General features: G+C 37.5%; 1 non-coding gene across 1 annotated transcript; it reads left to right on the top strand.

The window, feature by feature from the left end:
• Positions 1 to 9,449: 9,449 nt before the first annotated feature.
• On the top strand, positions 9,450 to 9,556 carry LOC121143826. The gene has a single exon (XR_005881142.1). It is a non-coding gene; the product is annotated as a U6 spliceosomal RNA (small nuclear RNA).
• The last annotated feature ends 2,184 nt before the right edge of the window (positions 9,557 to 11,740 follow it).

Below are 11,740 nucleotides of genomic sequence, written 5' to 3'. Positions count from 1 at the left end.
ATAGGGTGGGAGGCTGGGGGGGTGATGGAGTGGTGTAGGAGGAGGGGAAGAGAGGGAACTGGGATTGACATGTGAAACAAGCTATTTAATATTAAAATAATAAAAAAATCTAAAAAAAGATTATTTTCTGTTTTCAAATTACTTGGTACTGTATGCTATATATCCATATGGTTTTGAGGGAGAGTCAGTCTCATTGTAGAGCCCAGTGATCATGATCCATATGCTGCCACTATTGCCATATACTGCATTACTTGGTTGTTTGTTATTTTTGAACCAATGCCTAACTTCCATCTCATTTTTACCAATGTCTAAGAAGATTCATGAGCTCTCTATGTGATCATGCTACTTTATTGTATCAGTTTTGAGGCTGGCATCTAAGGTACATATTTGAAGATATATTGATCATTTAGAGTATATTTGAAAATTCTAGAAATTTGATTATTTTGGTGGTTTTCTGCATGTTTATAATGAATACAATTATAGAATATAATAATAGAAATAGAGAATTTTTAAAATGAAAAAAACCCCAACATCATTTCCTTTATATAGCTAGTTTTGTTACAAATCCTAAGGCAAATGATAGTCTTTGTTTGGAACTTTCAACAGGCTAGTATATAGGAAAAATATGTCTTGGTTTGGTGTCAGACAATAAAATCCTCCTGATTTTTTACATATATACATTAAAAATTAAATTATATACATATATATTACAGTGTGTCTTCTAGATGAAAATTATACATTTGTCCTTATCCACCTTTTTAAAGACCTGCAGGTTTCTATTACTAATATGCCTGACATTAAAATTCATTGACATATAGGATGTAATATTTGTTTAGTAGTCGTGATAACTATTTCATAATGGGTTGAATGCACCAAGTTCCTGCTTTCCTGATCAGAGAACCAGGTAAAGGGAGGCTTTAGTCAGATCTCCATGGTTTGCATTAGATGTTTGATCACATTAAATTAAAGAATTGTTGACAAGATGTGAAGGTTTGCCAAACACACCTTTCTACAGATGTGCACATAGTCTTAATTTTTGATTAACTAATTATCTTAGTTAGGTATAACTGATCCCTTGTCAACTTGATACACAAAAACATCATTATTAAACCATATTCCTTACTTCATTTTTCATTTCCCAAATCTCATATTAAAATCATAAATATTTTTTCTTTTCCCCCTTTATAATTTAAATTAGATACAAGCTTCTTTTACATGTCAATCCTAGTTCCCTCTGCCTCCCTTGTCCCCTGCCCCCCACTGACCCACTATCCCATCCCCTTTCTGCTCCCCAGGGAGGGTGAGGCCTTCAATGGGGCATCTTCAAATTCTGTCACATCATTTGGAGCAGGGCCTAGACCCTCCCCGGTGTGTCTAGAATCATAAATAATAGTGCCACAGACTTTACCAATTCATGCACTTTAAAATTTATGTCTCTTTAAAATATCCAATCTCTTTTAAAAGTTCAAGTCTTTCAGCTGTTGCCTCTTCTAAAAATCAAAATTAAATACCTCTTCGAAAGTGTAGAACCAGGGCACTGCCACAATCTCAACTAAGCAAAACCAAACTCCAACATTGTAAGTAATTCAATGTCCAATTATCTGGGATTCACTCAAGATCTTTTGGATTACTCCAAAGGGCTTGGGTCAGTTCTCTGCTCTGCCCCCTGCAACACACATTGTTTATCTTCTAGGCTCCAGCTAGCTCCACTCCAATGCTGCTACTACTGTAGGTGGTCTCCAAAATACTGGGTCCCTTGCTGCAACTAGTCTGAACTTTCACCAATAGCATCTCATAGGCTCTATTCATGGTGCCAAGCCTCAACTCTTTTCATGACCCCTTCATTTCTTGGTCTTCAAATGGCCCTGGAATTATATCTTCATCAATGGCCTCTCCTGGCCTTTCAACATGCTAAGCCTCAGCTGCTCTCCATGACCCCTTCATGCCTTCAAAACCTATACCTGGGTAATGCTTACACATTAAAAAGTCTGGCTGTCAGTATGATGTACAACCTTGGCTGCCTCTGGAGCACAGTTTCTCTGTGCTCTCAGAAAACAGTTTCCAGATTTCACCAGTGATGCTGATTTCTTCTTAATCACTGCTAATGTCTTAGCTTCAGTCAACCAGCATCAATTGTCCCAGTAATGTAAAGGTTTCACTTTAGTAGTTCTGATAATCTTGTTTGTCACAGATGATTCTTTAGCCCCAGATAACTAGAACGACAGAATATTAATTCAAAATAACAAATAGCTCTGAAAGAATCTTTAAACTTTCTGCTGAAATTTTGCAAACCACGCCTCTATCTTCTGCACTGCTCTTAACAGTCAATGGTTCTTTTAGCCCAAAGTTTCAAAGTCCTTGCACAATCCTCCCTCCAAAATGGTCAGGGCTGTCATTGAATTCCTCGCCATGCTGGTACCAATTTGTCTTAGTTAGGGTTCCTATTGCTGTGATGAAACACCATAGCCAAAAGGCAAGTTGGGGAGGAAATCGTTTACTTGGCTTGCACTTCAACATTGCTGTTCATCACTGAAGGAAGTTGGGACAGGAACTCAAACAAGACTGGTTCTCAGAGGCAGGAGCTGATGCAGAAGCCATGGAGGGGTGCTGCTTACTGACTTGCTTCCCATGACTTGCTCAGTCCACCTTCTTACAGACCCAGGAACACTGGCCCAGGGATGGCACAACCAACTATAACCAACCATGGGATTGGCCCTCCACCATGGGTGACTAAAGGAGAAAATGTCTTACAGCTGGATTTCATCAAGGTGTTTCCTCAACTTAGGTTCCTTCCTCTGACAATTCTAGCTTATTTCAAGCTGACACACAATGCCAGCCAGTACACTAATTAATTTTGTTTTTAAAAAGGTTTCATACTGTAGCCTAGTCTTCTGTTAAACACACTATTTGCCTTCACCAGACTCTTGAGGGCCAGCACATGGTACATGAACTAACTTGCCTATTTTTGCGGTACCTTTTAGACATAGATAATAATCTATATTTAAAGCATGTTTTGTTTAGGAGCTAAATATAAAGGACTATTAAATGTGAATTTTTACTTAGACCAGAACCAAAAATGCTAAGGATAAGGGAAATAGACTGGATTGACCAAGCAGAAGTCATAACTATTTTCTGTTCCAGTTTCTCCCACTAGTCTCGCACAAATATCTCTTCACACACATCTCCAAAGCATTCGGATACTTGAATTTTGCAGTAAAACCCCTAATTTGAGGGCGCTTTTTGTATTTTTATCCTCAATTGCTTTCTTCAAACCAATAATTATCACTTCAAAGAATTGGATTATATATTATCCTGATGAAAATTACTCTTGTATAGTAGGTATAGCTTTAAATTTAGAGACATTTATTTTTAGTTTTTCCAAAATGTTCTACTTAAAATAAATGAAATAACTCACCAAGAGCCACTTTTAGTAGGAGTATACTTTTCTCCATTTTCCTTTTTTATTAAGGGGAAACACTATTACAGACTGATGAACTAAAGGTTGTCGAGAAGACATTCATCCAGTGAATCACAGAATGTTTTCTGCTTGCAAAAGGCCTTTTAAGTGAAAGATCTTTCAAACAAGTTTTGTGGATCTTAAAAAGCACATTCTGTCTAACTGGTGGAGTCAGTTGGACTCAGTGACTTAATCCCTTGTCAAATTCTGTTAAGAATTTAGGTAAAACATTCAGCATTTTATTTCCATGGAATACTTTCTGTGTTTTTCAATAAATGAGAGACCAAAGCCCTTTGTTAACAAAAGACACATTCAGACAGACAGACACACCCAGAAATAGATATGCACACATAGAGCTACAGACAGACAAAGTCACAAGAGAGCATTCCAGTAGAGACATATTCAGATTCATAGAATAGACAGATAAGGACAAAAAAGACACAGGGAGAACTAAGCAGAGAACTAAGCAGAGAATTCAAATCTGGACTCACTTTCAGTTAATTGACACCACTGAGTAATGTTTTAATTTTTTTCCTTAATCATACACCAACACTTTTGGTGACTCTGAGTTTATAACTAATGTATTAAATATATTGATACCTCATATTAGGAATATTAATGCATTAAATATATGCAGTATAGAACCAAAGAAAAAATTAGTCAATATTAAAACACATATTATTATATAAAGTAAAAATTCAGCTGATATATAGTTAAAATAAATGTATATTACTGAATAAAACGTATTATTCACATGAGTAGACAGAGAAAAAATAAAACGAAGAATTAAGCTTTGCCCCTCCCATATGTATCTATGCATCTGCCAATTGTTCTCTGATTCCACAACTGCTCTTCAGTTTTGGAATTATAAATGACTAAAATCAATTCAGAGAGTGATAGTTTCATGTATATTACATATTGCATAACACTATGGAGGACGTCCTACTCTGTTCTTCTACCCTGTTGTCTTCCTCTTCCTCATCGTCCTCTCAGTTGTTCTCCTTCTATCTCTTTCCTGCTGCTTTCTTTCTACTTCTCCATGATATTTTCCTTCTATATTTTTCATGATGTCTTCTTTTTACATCTTCATAGACATTTTCCTTCTACTTCTCTTATTTTCTATTAACCCTTTTATACCTTAAAACAAAATTTCTGTGCAAGAAAAGATTACCTCACAACTGCAAATTACATATTTTCCCAAGATTTTTCTACATCAAAGTCATTAACAAAAGCATCATAACCAGGCTGGGTAAGGAGGAATCCATGTTTTCTAGCCCCAGAACTACTATGGTGACTAAAAGTAAGGCATGGTGTGAGAAAGAGGAGAAAAAGAATGACAAGTTCATGTCCTGTGGACAGAGACGTATGTAAAGGGGCAAAATAAGTGATGAATGGGCTGAGATGGGTGCCTTGATTGCCATCCAGGGCTATGATGTTGTCTGGGACTGGACCCATGTCTGGGTTCATGACTCTATTGTAACCATGGTTTCTGTTGAATCTCATGGCTCCTGATACCACCAAAGGCCAAGAGTATAGGGCTTCCTGGAATTAGCCCCACCCCTCACTGCCTGAGACACTAGGGAACACTGGTCTCTCCCCTCACCTGCTGAAGTACTTAGCAGAGAGGCTCCCACATCTCACCTGTTTTCAGGGACATGAGCAAGCTCTCCCTGAGGACACAAGAATGGGAGAACAGATCACTCCCCTCTCATTTGCTATGTCTTGCATGGTTAAAGGAAGGATGCATTCCTCCTCTCAGCCTCATCATCTGCAGCAAATGGGCGACCTGATCCATCTCCTCCCCAGCTTCAGTATTCAGGAGAAGAGCCACTGCACCTTGTCTGGGAAGCAAAGTAGAGTTGACCCTGTAGAGGCACATAGGTGAGCCAGCCATGAGGACATGAGTGGAGTATAGCTGGTACCATCACCCATGTCGGTAGTGTGGTAGTGGTATCTAGGGAAAGTATACCACCCTTCCCTGTCATCTCCAGTTGTCCATGGAACTGACTTTACCTTTTACCAGCTGCAACACTAGGGAAATGTGGCCCTGAAATTCATTTGGGCAACATAGTAAAGCTGACCCTGTTTATAGTGTCACAGGTAAGTTGGCCTGGGAATCTGAACACTCCAGATCTCTCACCCCATCTACCATATGGTGGCATGGGCAGGGAAGATATGCCCCCTGCCACTACTAACTACCTGTGTCAGGTGAGATATATGGCCGTGAGATTGTAAGAGTAAGAGAGTTGTTCCTGTCCCTCAGGAGAGTGGCCTTTGTAACCCACCTGGACAACATAGTAGATCTGGCCTTGACAGTACAGGTTTGGGAAAGCCAACCCTGAGAGCATGTAAACAGAAAACCTGTCCCTTCCCCTTGCTCACTGTTCAAGGGGTAACTAGCCAGGGCAATGTTGGAAAGTCCACCCTTGTGGTGAGAACAGGGGAGAACTGGTAGGCTCACCAACCATGCACCTACCCAGGCCTAGAATCAGGTTCATGAGTTGGCCAACCCCGACATCCATCCTATCTATTATCAGTAGGAATAGGTGAAGGCTGAAGGGGCTGGTCCTGTAAACCCAAAGCTACTGCTGGATCTCCATGACACAGCGCAACAACAGGTATCCAATAGGAGTCCCAGTGAGGGCCCAGAATTGATAATGTAGCATACACCAAAGGACTAAAAACAGAAAAAATTGACTTTGCAATTAACACTTGAAAATAAACATATATGTACTGATGGGAATGTCCTTTTATATGCTGCAAATGTATGTTTCTCTGTAGGGAGAGATCTTAAGTACCATCCCTACCTAGTGTAGCTTAATATTTCCATTATATTTCTATTACTGTTTAATGAATGAAGCTGTTTGACTAATGGACAGGTAGATTTTGCCAGGCAGGAAATCCAAACAGGGATAGAGAAAGGTAGTAGGTGGAGTGAGGGAGACACCACATAACTGCCAAGGAAGCAAGGGACCCAGTCATCACCAGTAAGCCAAGACCACATGGAGATACACAGATTAATTAAAAATGGATTAATAATTAAGAAAGAGCTAGCCAATAAGAAGCCTGAACCATCAACTAAATGGTTTATACTTAATATATGCCTCTGTGTGTTTATTTGGGATTAAATGGTTATAGGACTGTGTGGAACATAAACTCCTTCTGCAATGGACAAAAGGGTTTACTGTATGACTCACTGTGTTACATTACAATTTCCATGAGGAGATTTTTCCTTTTGTCCTTTCTTTTTTCTTTTATTCTCCTAAATTTTATTCAAAATAGGGGGAGGTTGCAAAGACAGAGTATGGATGCAAAGGGGTAGGGAAATGAATAGGACTGAGTTGAATGATATGAACGACACAATAAAAAAATAAATAAGTTTAAAATCTTATTCAACTTTAATATGTCTAAATTCTAAGAGTAGTAATCATTAATCTGTTCTAGCAGCAATACTTGGAAAAAGTAATTCACTATTTTTGTAAATACCAGTGGCACTGCCTCATGAAGAAAGGTGCACAAGATCCTCAGCACACACAATCCTCAGGACCCTGCCTCTCCTGACAGATAGTCCTCAAGGTTCTGCCTCTCCTTGACACACCTACCATGATTATGCTGAAGAACAGGCCATTATTCATGAGTTCCAAAGCTGTTTGTTGTTCCTCTTGCATGACCTCTGAAAAGAAACCCTTTGTATATTTGTTTACTGTATAGAAAAATAATATTTTAGAAATACAAGTCAATCTTGGTATTGTTACTTTATATAATAGGAGTTTTTCCAATTGGGTTTTATTCTTAGAAAACATAACTGTCTAACAATGTATCAGTTACCTTCCCCTATACTTCAGATTAAATTAGATTCATCTGTTGAAAAATACAATTAAAAATTAGACAATGCTATTAGTTTAGTTCCTGTTATTTGTAAATCACAAGGTAGACAGGGAAGAATCAACATTTTTATTCTTCATGTGAAGATGCTGTTACTTATTCTTCTAAAAATGATTTGGTAGTTTTCACAAAATGTAATAACAAAATTCTAGAATTATCTTGATTTATTAATGTTTCTTATTAATTACCTAAACAAATGCCATCTCTACTTCTCTTTAGTAAGGGATTTTTAGTTTCTTTTAGTTAAGTACATTTCATCTTCAACCTCAGATACATTTTTCAAATTGAAGGCATCATAACCAGATGTTTCACTTTTCAGAATTCCTGGGATTCAATGATCATAGTGTTGTTGGTGATGATAATGTCAAAAATGAGATTAGGCCTATGTACTATTGTCTTATATTTAACAAAATCAACCTACCTATGTATGCTTTATATCTGTTAATCATCAATCTAGCATCTGTCTACTTAAAATACATTTATCTATTGTCTATTTTCCTATATGCCATCTATCTTGTATTACCTATTTATCAATCATATATTTATCTGTTAATTATTTACCTATCATCTATCTATTTATTTATTAACATTCTACCTATATATTATCCTTCTGTCATATCTCTGCATACCTATCTTCTCTTTAAATATACATATACATATATATACATATACATATACATATAGATGTATAATTTACTTGTAAATATCCAAATAGAGATGATGTTTATTTATGTTCATTTTATGTATGGAGCTTGAGGTACACAGAAATGTGTTCATTCAGAGTCATTGAACTGCAGTGGTGGAACATTGTTTGAACCAAGTTAATCAACTGTAGAGCCTGGCAGATGAATATAATGGGATCTTGTATACATGGTAAATGAGACTAACAAAATTTTAACTAATAAAGGCATGTGTTCACATATCAGTCAGTGCTAAAAATAAAAAGACCTTCTATCCTAAACTTTATTAGGCTAATGTGCCTAATTGAGTGATGGAATGGATTTATTTACAAATCTCCTTGAGTTGGCTATGACCTTCAGGCACCCATCTGTCATCACATAGCCATGGGCACTTACAGAGTAAGCATGTCCAGAGTGTGGAATTTATCAAGAAAATAACCCTAAAATGTGACTGGAAGATTTTGAGAAAGGGACCGTTCCATGGGAAAAATGGATATGGTGAGCAACATAGCAACAACATCATATATTTTAAACAGCAAATATGAATTTAACATCAAAACCATGAACACAGGGGTCCTTTACTTATTTTCTTGCAAAGGTCTCTGTGTTTTTATGCTTTCCTATGTTTATCTGTACATGTAAATACAATATTTGCATATATTTCTGAAATGCTTTAGAAGCCTTACTTCACATTCATTCACTGAAGACACATAGAACACATTTTATTAAGCTAATCTAAATGTTCCAGATTTACTTTATTAAATGTAGTTGGATTTTTTAACTTTTTGGGGGCCTGCTACCCACCTCCCAAATTTTTTAACTTTTTGGGGGCCTGCTACCCACCTCCCAAATAAACACAGAGTGACTTACTGCTACTTATGAACACCTGGCCTTAGCTTGACTTGTTTCCAGACAGAATTTCTAACTTAATTTCCCTTTAACTATGCTTTGCTCTGGGCATTTTATCTTTCTTTATTCTATATAGCTTTCTCAACTTTTTATTCCAAGGAAAGCTGTGTGACTCGGTGACTGTCTCCTGGCCTTCTCCTCTCCTTCTCCTTCTCCTTTTCTTGCTCCTCCATTTCTTCCTTTCAAGCCTAGGTTTCTCCTTTTTACTCTCTCTGCATGCCAGCCCCATCTATATCTCTCTTCTGCCAACTATTTGCCATTTACCTCTTTCTTAGACCAACCATATTAAGCAGACAAAGTATCAGAGCTTTACAGAGTTAAACAGATGCAACATAAAAGAATGAAACACATCTTTGCACAATTAAACAAATATTCCACAGTATAAATGAATGTTACACATCTTAAACTAATATTCCACAACAACTATGTAGCTTTCGTAACATACAGATTTGACAGTTTATACAAATCTTCTACTGAAAAGTTTAATAGACTTTTAATTGGTGAAAGAACTAACTGCAGTGCTCGCATCGGCAGCAAATATGCTAAAATTGGAATGATACAGAGAAGATTAGCATGGCCCCTGTGCAAGGATGACATGCAAATTCGTGAAGTGTTCCATATTTTTTGGAAGCAACCTAGATGCCCCTCAACCAAAGAGTGGATAGAGAAAATGTGGTACAATTACACAATGGAGTACTATTCAGCAGAACAAAACAATGGAATCCTGTAATTTCCAGGCTAATGGATGGCACTAGCAAAAAACCATCCTGAACGAGGTAACCCAGTCACAAAAAGAGAAACATGGTATGTACTCTTTCATATATGGATTTTAGACATAAATCTGGGGAGTGCCAGCCAGAGAGTCTGGAAAACAGAACCCTTATTCAGTGGCTGATGAAAGCAGAGGCAGACTCCCACAGCTAAGCACTGAGCTGAACTCAAGAAATCCAGTGACAGAGAGGGAGGACTGATGAGCAAAGGGGTTAAGACTGGGCTGACCTGACAAGGGTTAGCTCTTGAATCCCAGACTGATGCCTGGGAATCCAGCATGGGACTGATCAAGACCCCCTCAATGTTGGTGTCAGTGAGGAGGCCTTGGTAATCTATTGAGCCTTGGGTAGTAGATCAGTATTTATCTCAGGTATACAAATGAACTTTGGGTGTCCATCCAACAATGAGAGATGCACTGTCACCCTGGATCTTTGGGGGAGGGTCTAGGCCCTGTCCTGGATGAAATGACAGACATGGACACCCCCATGGAGTGCCTCATCCTCCCTGGGGAAATGAGAGGATATTGGAGGGGTTGGTGTAAAGGCGAGGGTGGAAGGGAGGGAAAGGGAAAGGACCTGGAATTGAAATGTGAAGCAACCTTGTTTCTAATTTAAATTTAAATTTAAAATTTTTTTAAAAGTTAAAAAAAAGAACTAAATGCAGGGAACAATTCTGAATTGTACATCAAAAGTAGTGCAGAATTCTGTTAACAACAACAAAAGCTTGGATTTCACACATAATCTTAAAAGTTAATCCATGTGAAAAGGTTTTAAAATCTGTACAGAAATAAATCTAGTAACTTAACTTTCCATAGCATAACATTCTTCATTCATTTGGAGGTCATTTGCATCTGATAAATATGTTTTAGACTATGACTGTAAAATGACAGGACAGTTTTCTAATATATTGTCTGTATCTCTACGTCTATGACTATCTATCTATCTGTCTATCTATCTATGTATCTATCTCTACCTTCTACCTATCTATCATCTATTTATCCATACATCCATCTATAGGATCTCATATAACTCAACATGACCTTAAACTCACTATATAGCTGAGAATGACTTGAAAGCGTTCATTTGTCTATTTCAATCTCAGAAGTACTTTATCCCTGCATCTCTATGGCCTGGCTATTTGCTACTGTGGAGCTTTATGGATGCTAGGTAAACATTTTATCAGTGGGGTACTTCTCTGCCTTGTACTATTTATTTTGAAGACTATTAAAAGGATGAATGAAATTCAACTAACATCATTCTGCTAATGATTATAAGAAATATATAATGTACTGAATATTTTGTACTGCAGACACTATATGAAAAATGACTTCTCACTGCCTGATTTATAAAACTTTGTCATTGATCTTGTGTACAATGAGCATCAAATGGTATTTAGAAAGATTGTTTCTGAAGGGAGATTTTGGTTATGTGAAGCAGGGAATTCATGAATAGTCTTGTTTTAATTCCAAAAAGTTTAACCATTTAATGAAGCATTGTGGTCAATGTTAGTTTATTTTGATAGCATGATCCACAATATGGTCCAGGCTAACATGACTGGTGGCCATGGGAGGAAAAAAATCTATGACTTCATGTATTTTGGAAACATGAAGTTGGGGCTGTATCCATAGGACAGTTTCCAGGGAAGAAACAAATTCGACATATTCATAAGCAGCTAATATACGAACAACCTTGGCATTATCACTTTGAAATTTTGACACATCATTTTTTCTAACCTGCCTAAAACAATCCTGGTCTCTGTTTAAGAGAGTTCAATGATGATGACAAGACAAGCTTGAGCACAGTGAGTCCCTAGTACATTCCCTTTTTGCTCCCCAGGGAGGTTGAGGCCTTAAATGGGGGATCTTCAAAGTCTGTCATATCCTTTGGAGCAGGGAATAGGCCCTCCACTGTGTGTCTAGGCTGAAAGAATATCCCTCTGTGTGGAATGGGCTCCCAAAGTCCATTTGTATTCTAGGGATAAATACTAATCTACTACCAGAGGCCCCATAGATTGACACGGCCTGTTCACTGACACTTAT

Source organism: Mesocricetus auratus, unplaced genomic scaffold (assembly GCF_017639785.1).
Source record: "Mesocricetus auratus isolate SY011 unplaced genomic scaffold, BCM_Maur_2.0 Super-Scaffold_100013, whole genome shotgun sequence".
Classification (NCBI taxonomy): Eukaryota; Metazoa; Chordata; class Mammalia; order Rodentia; family Cricetidae; genus Mesocricetus; species Mesocricetus auratus.
This window is presented reverse-complemented; position numbering and strand designations above follow the sequence as displayed.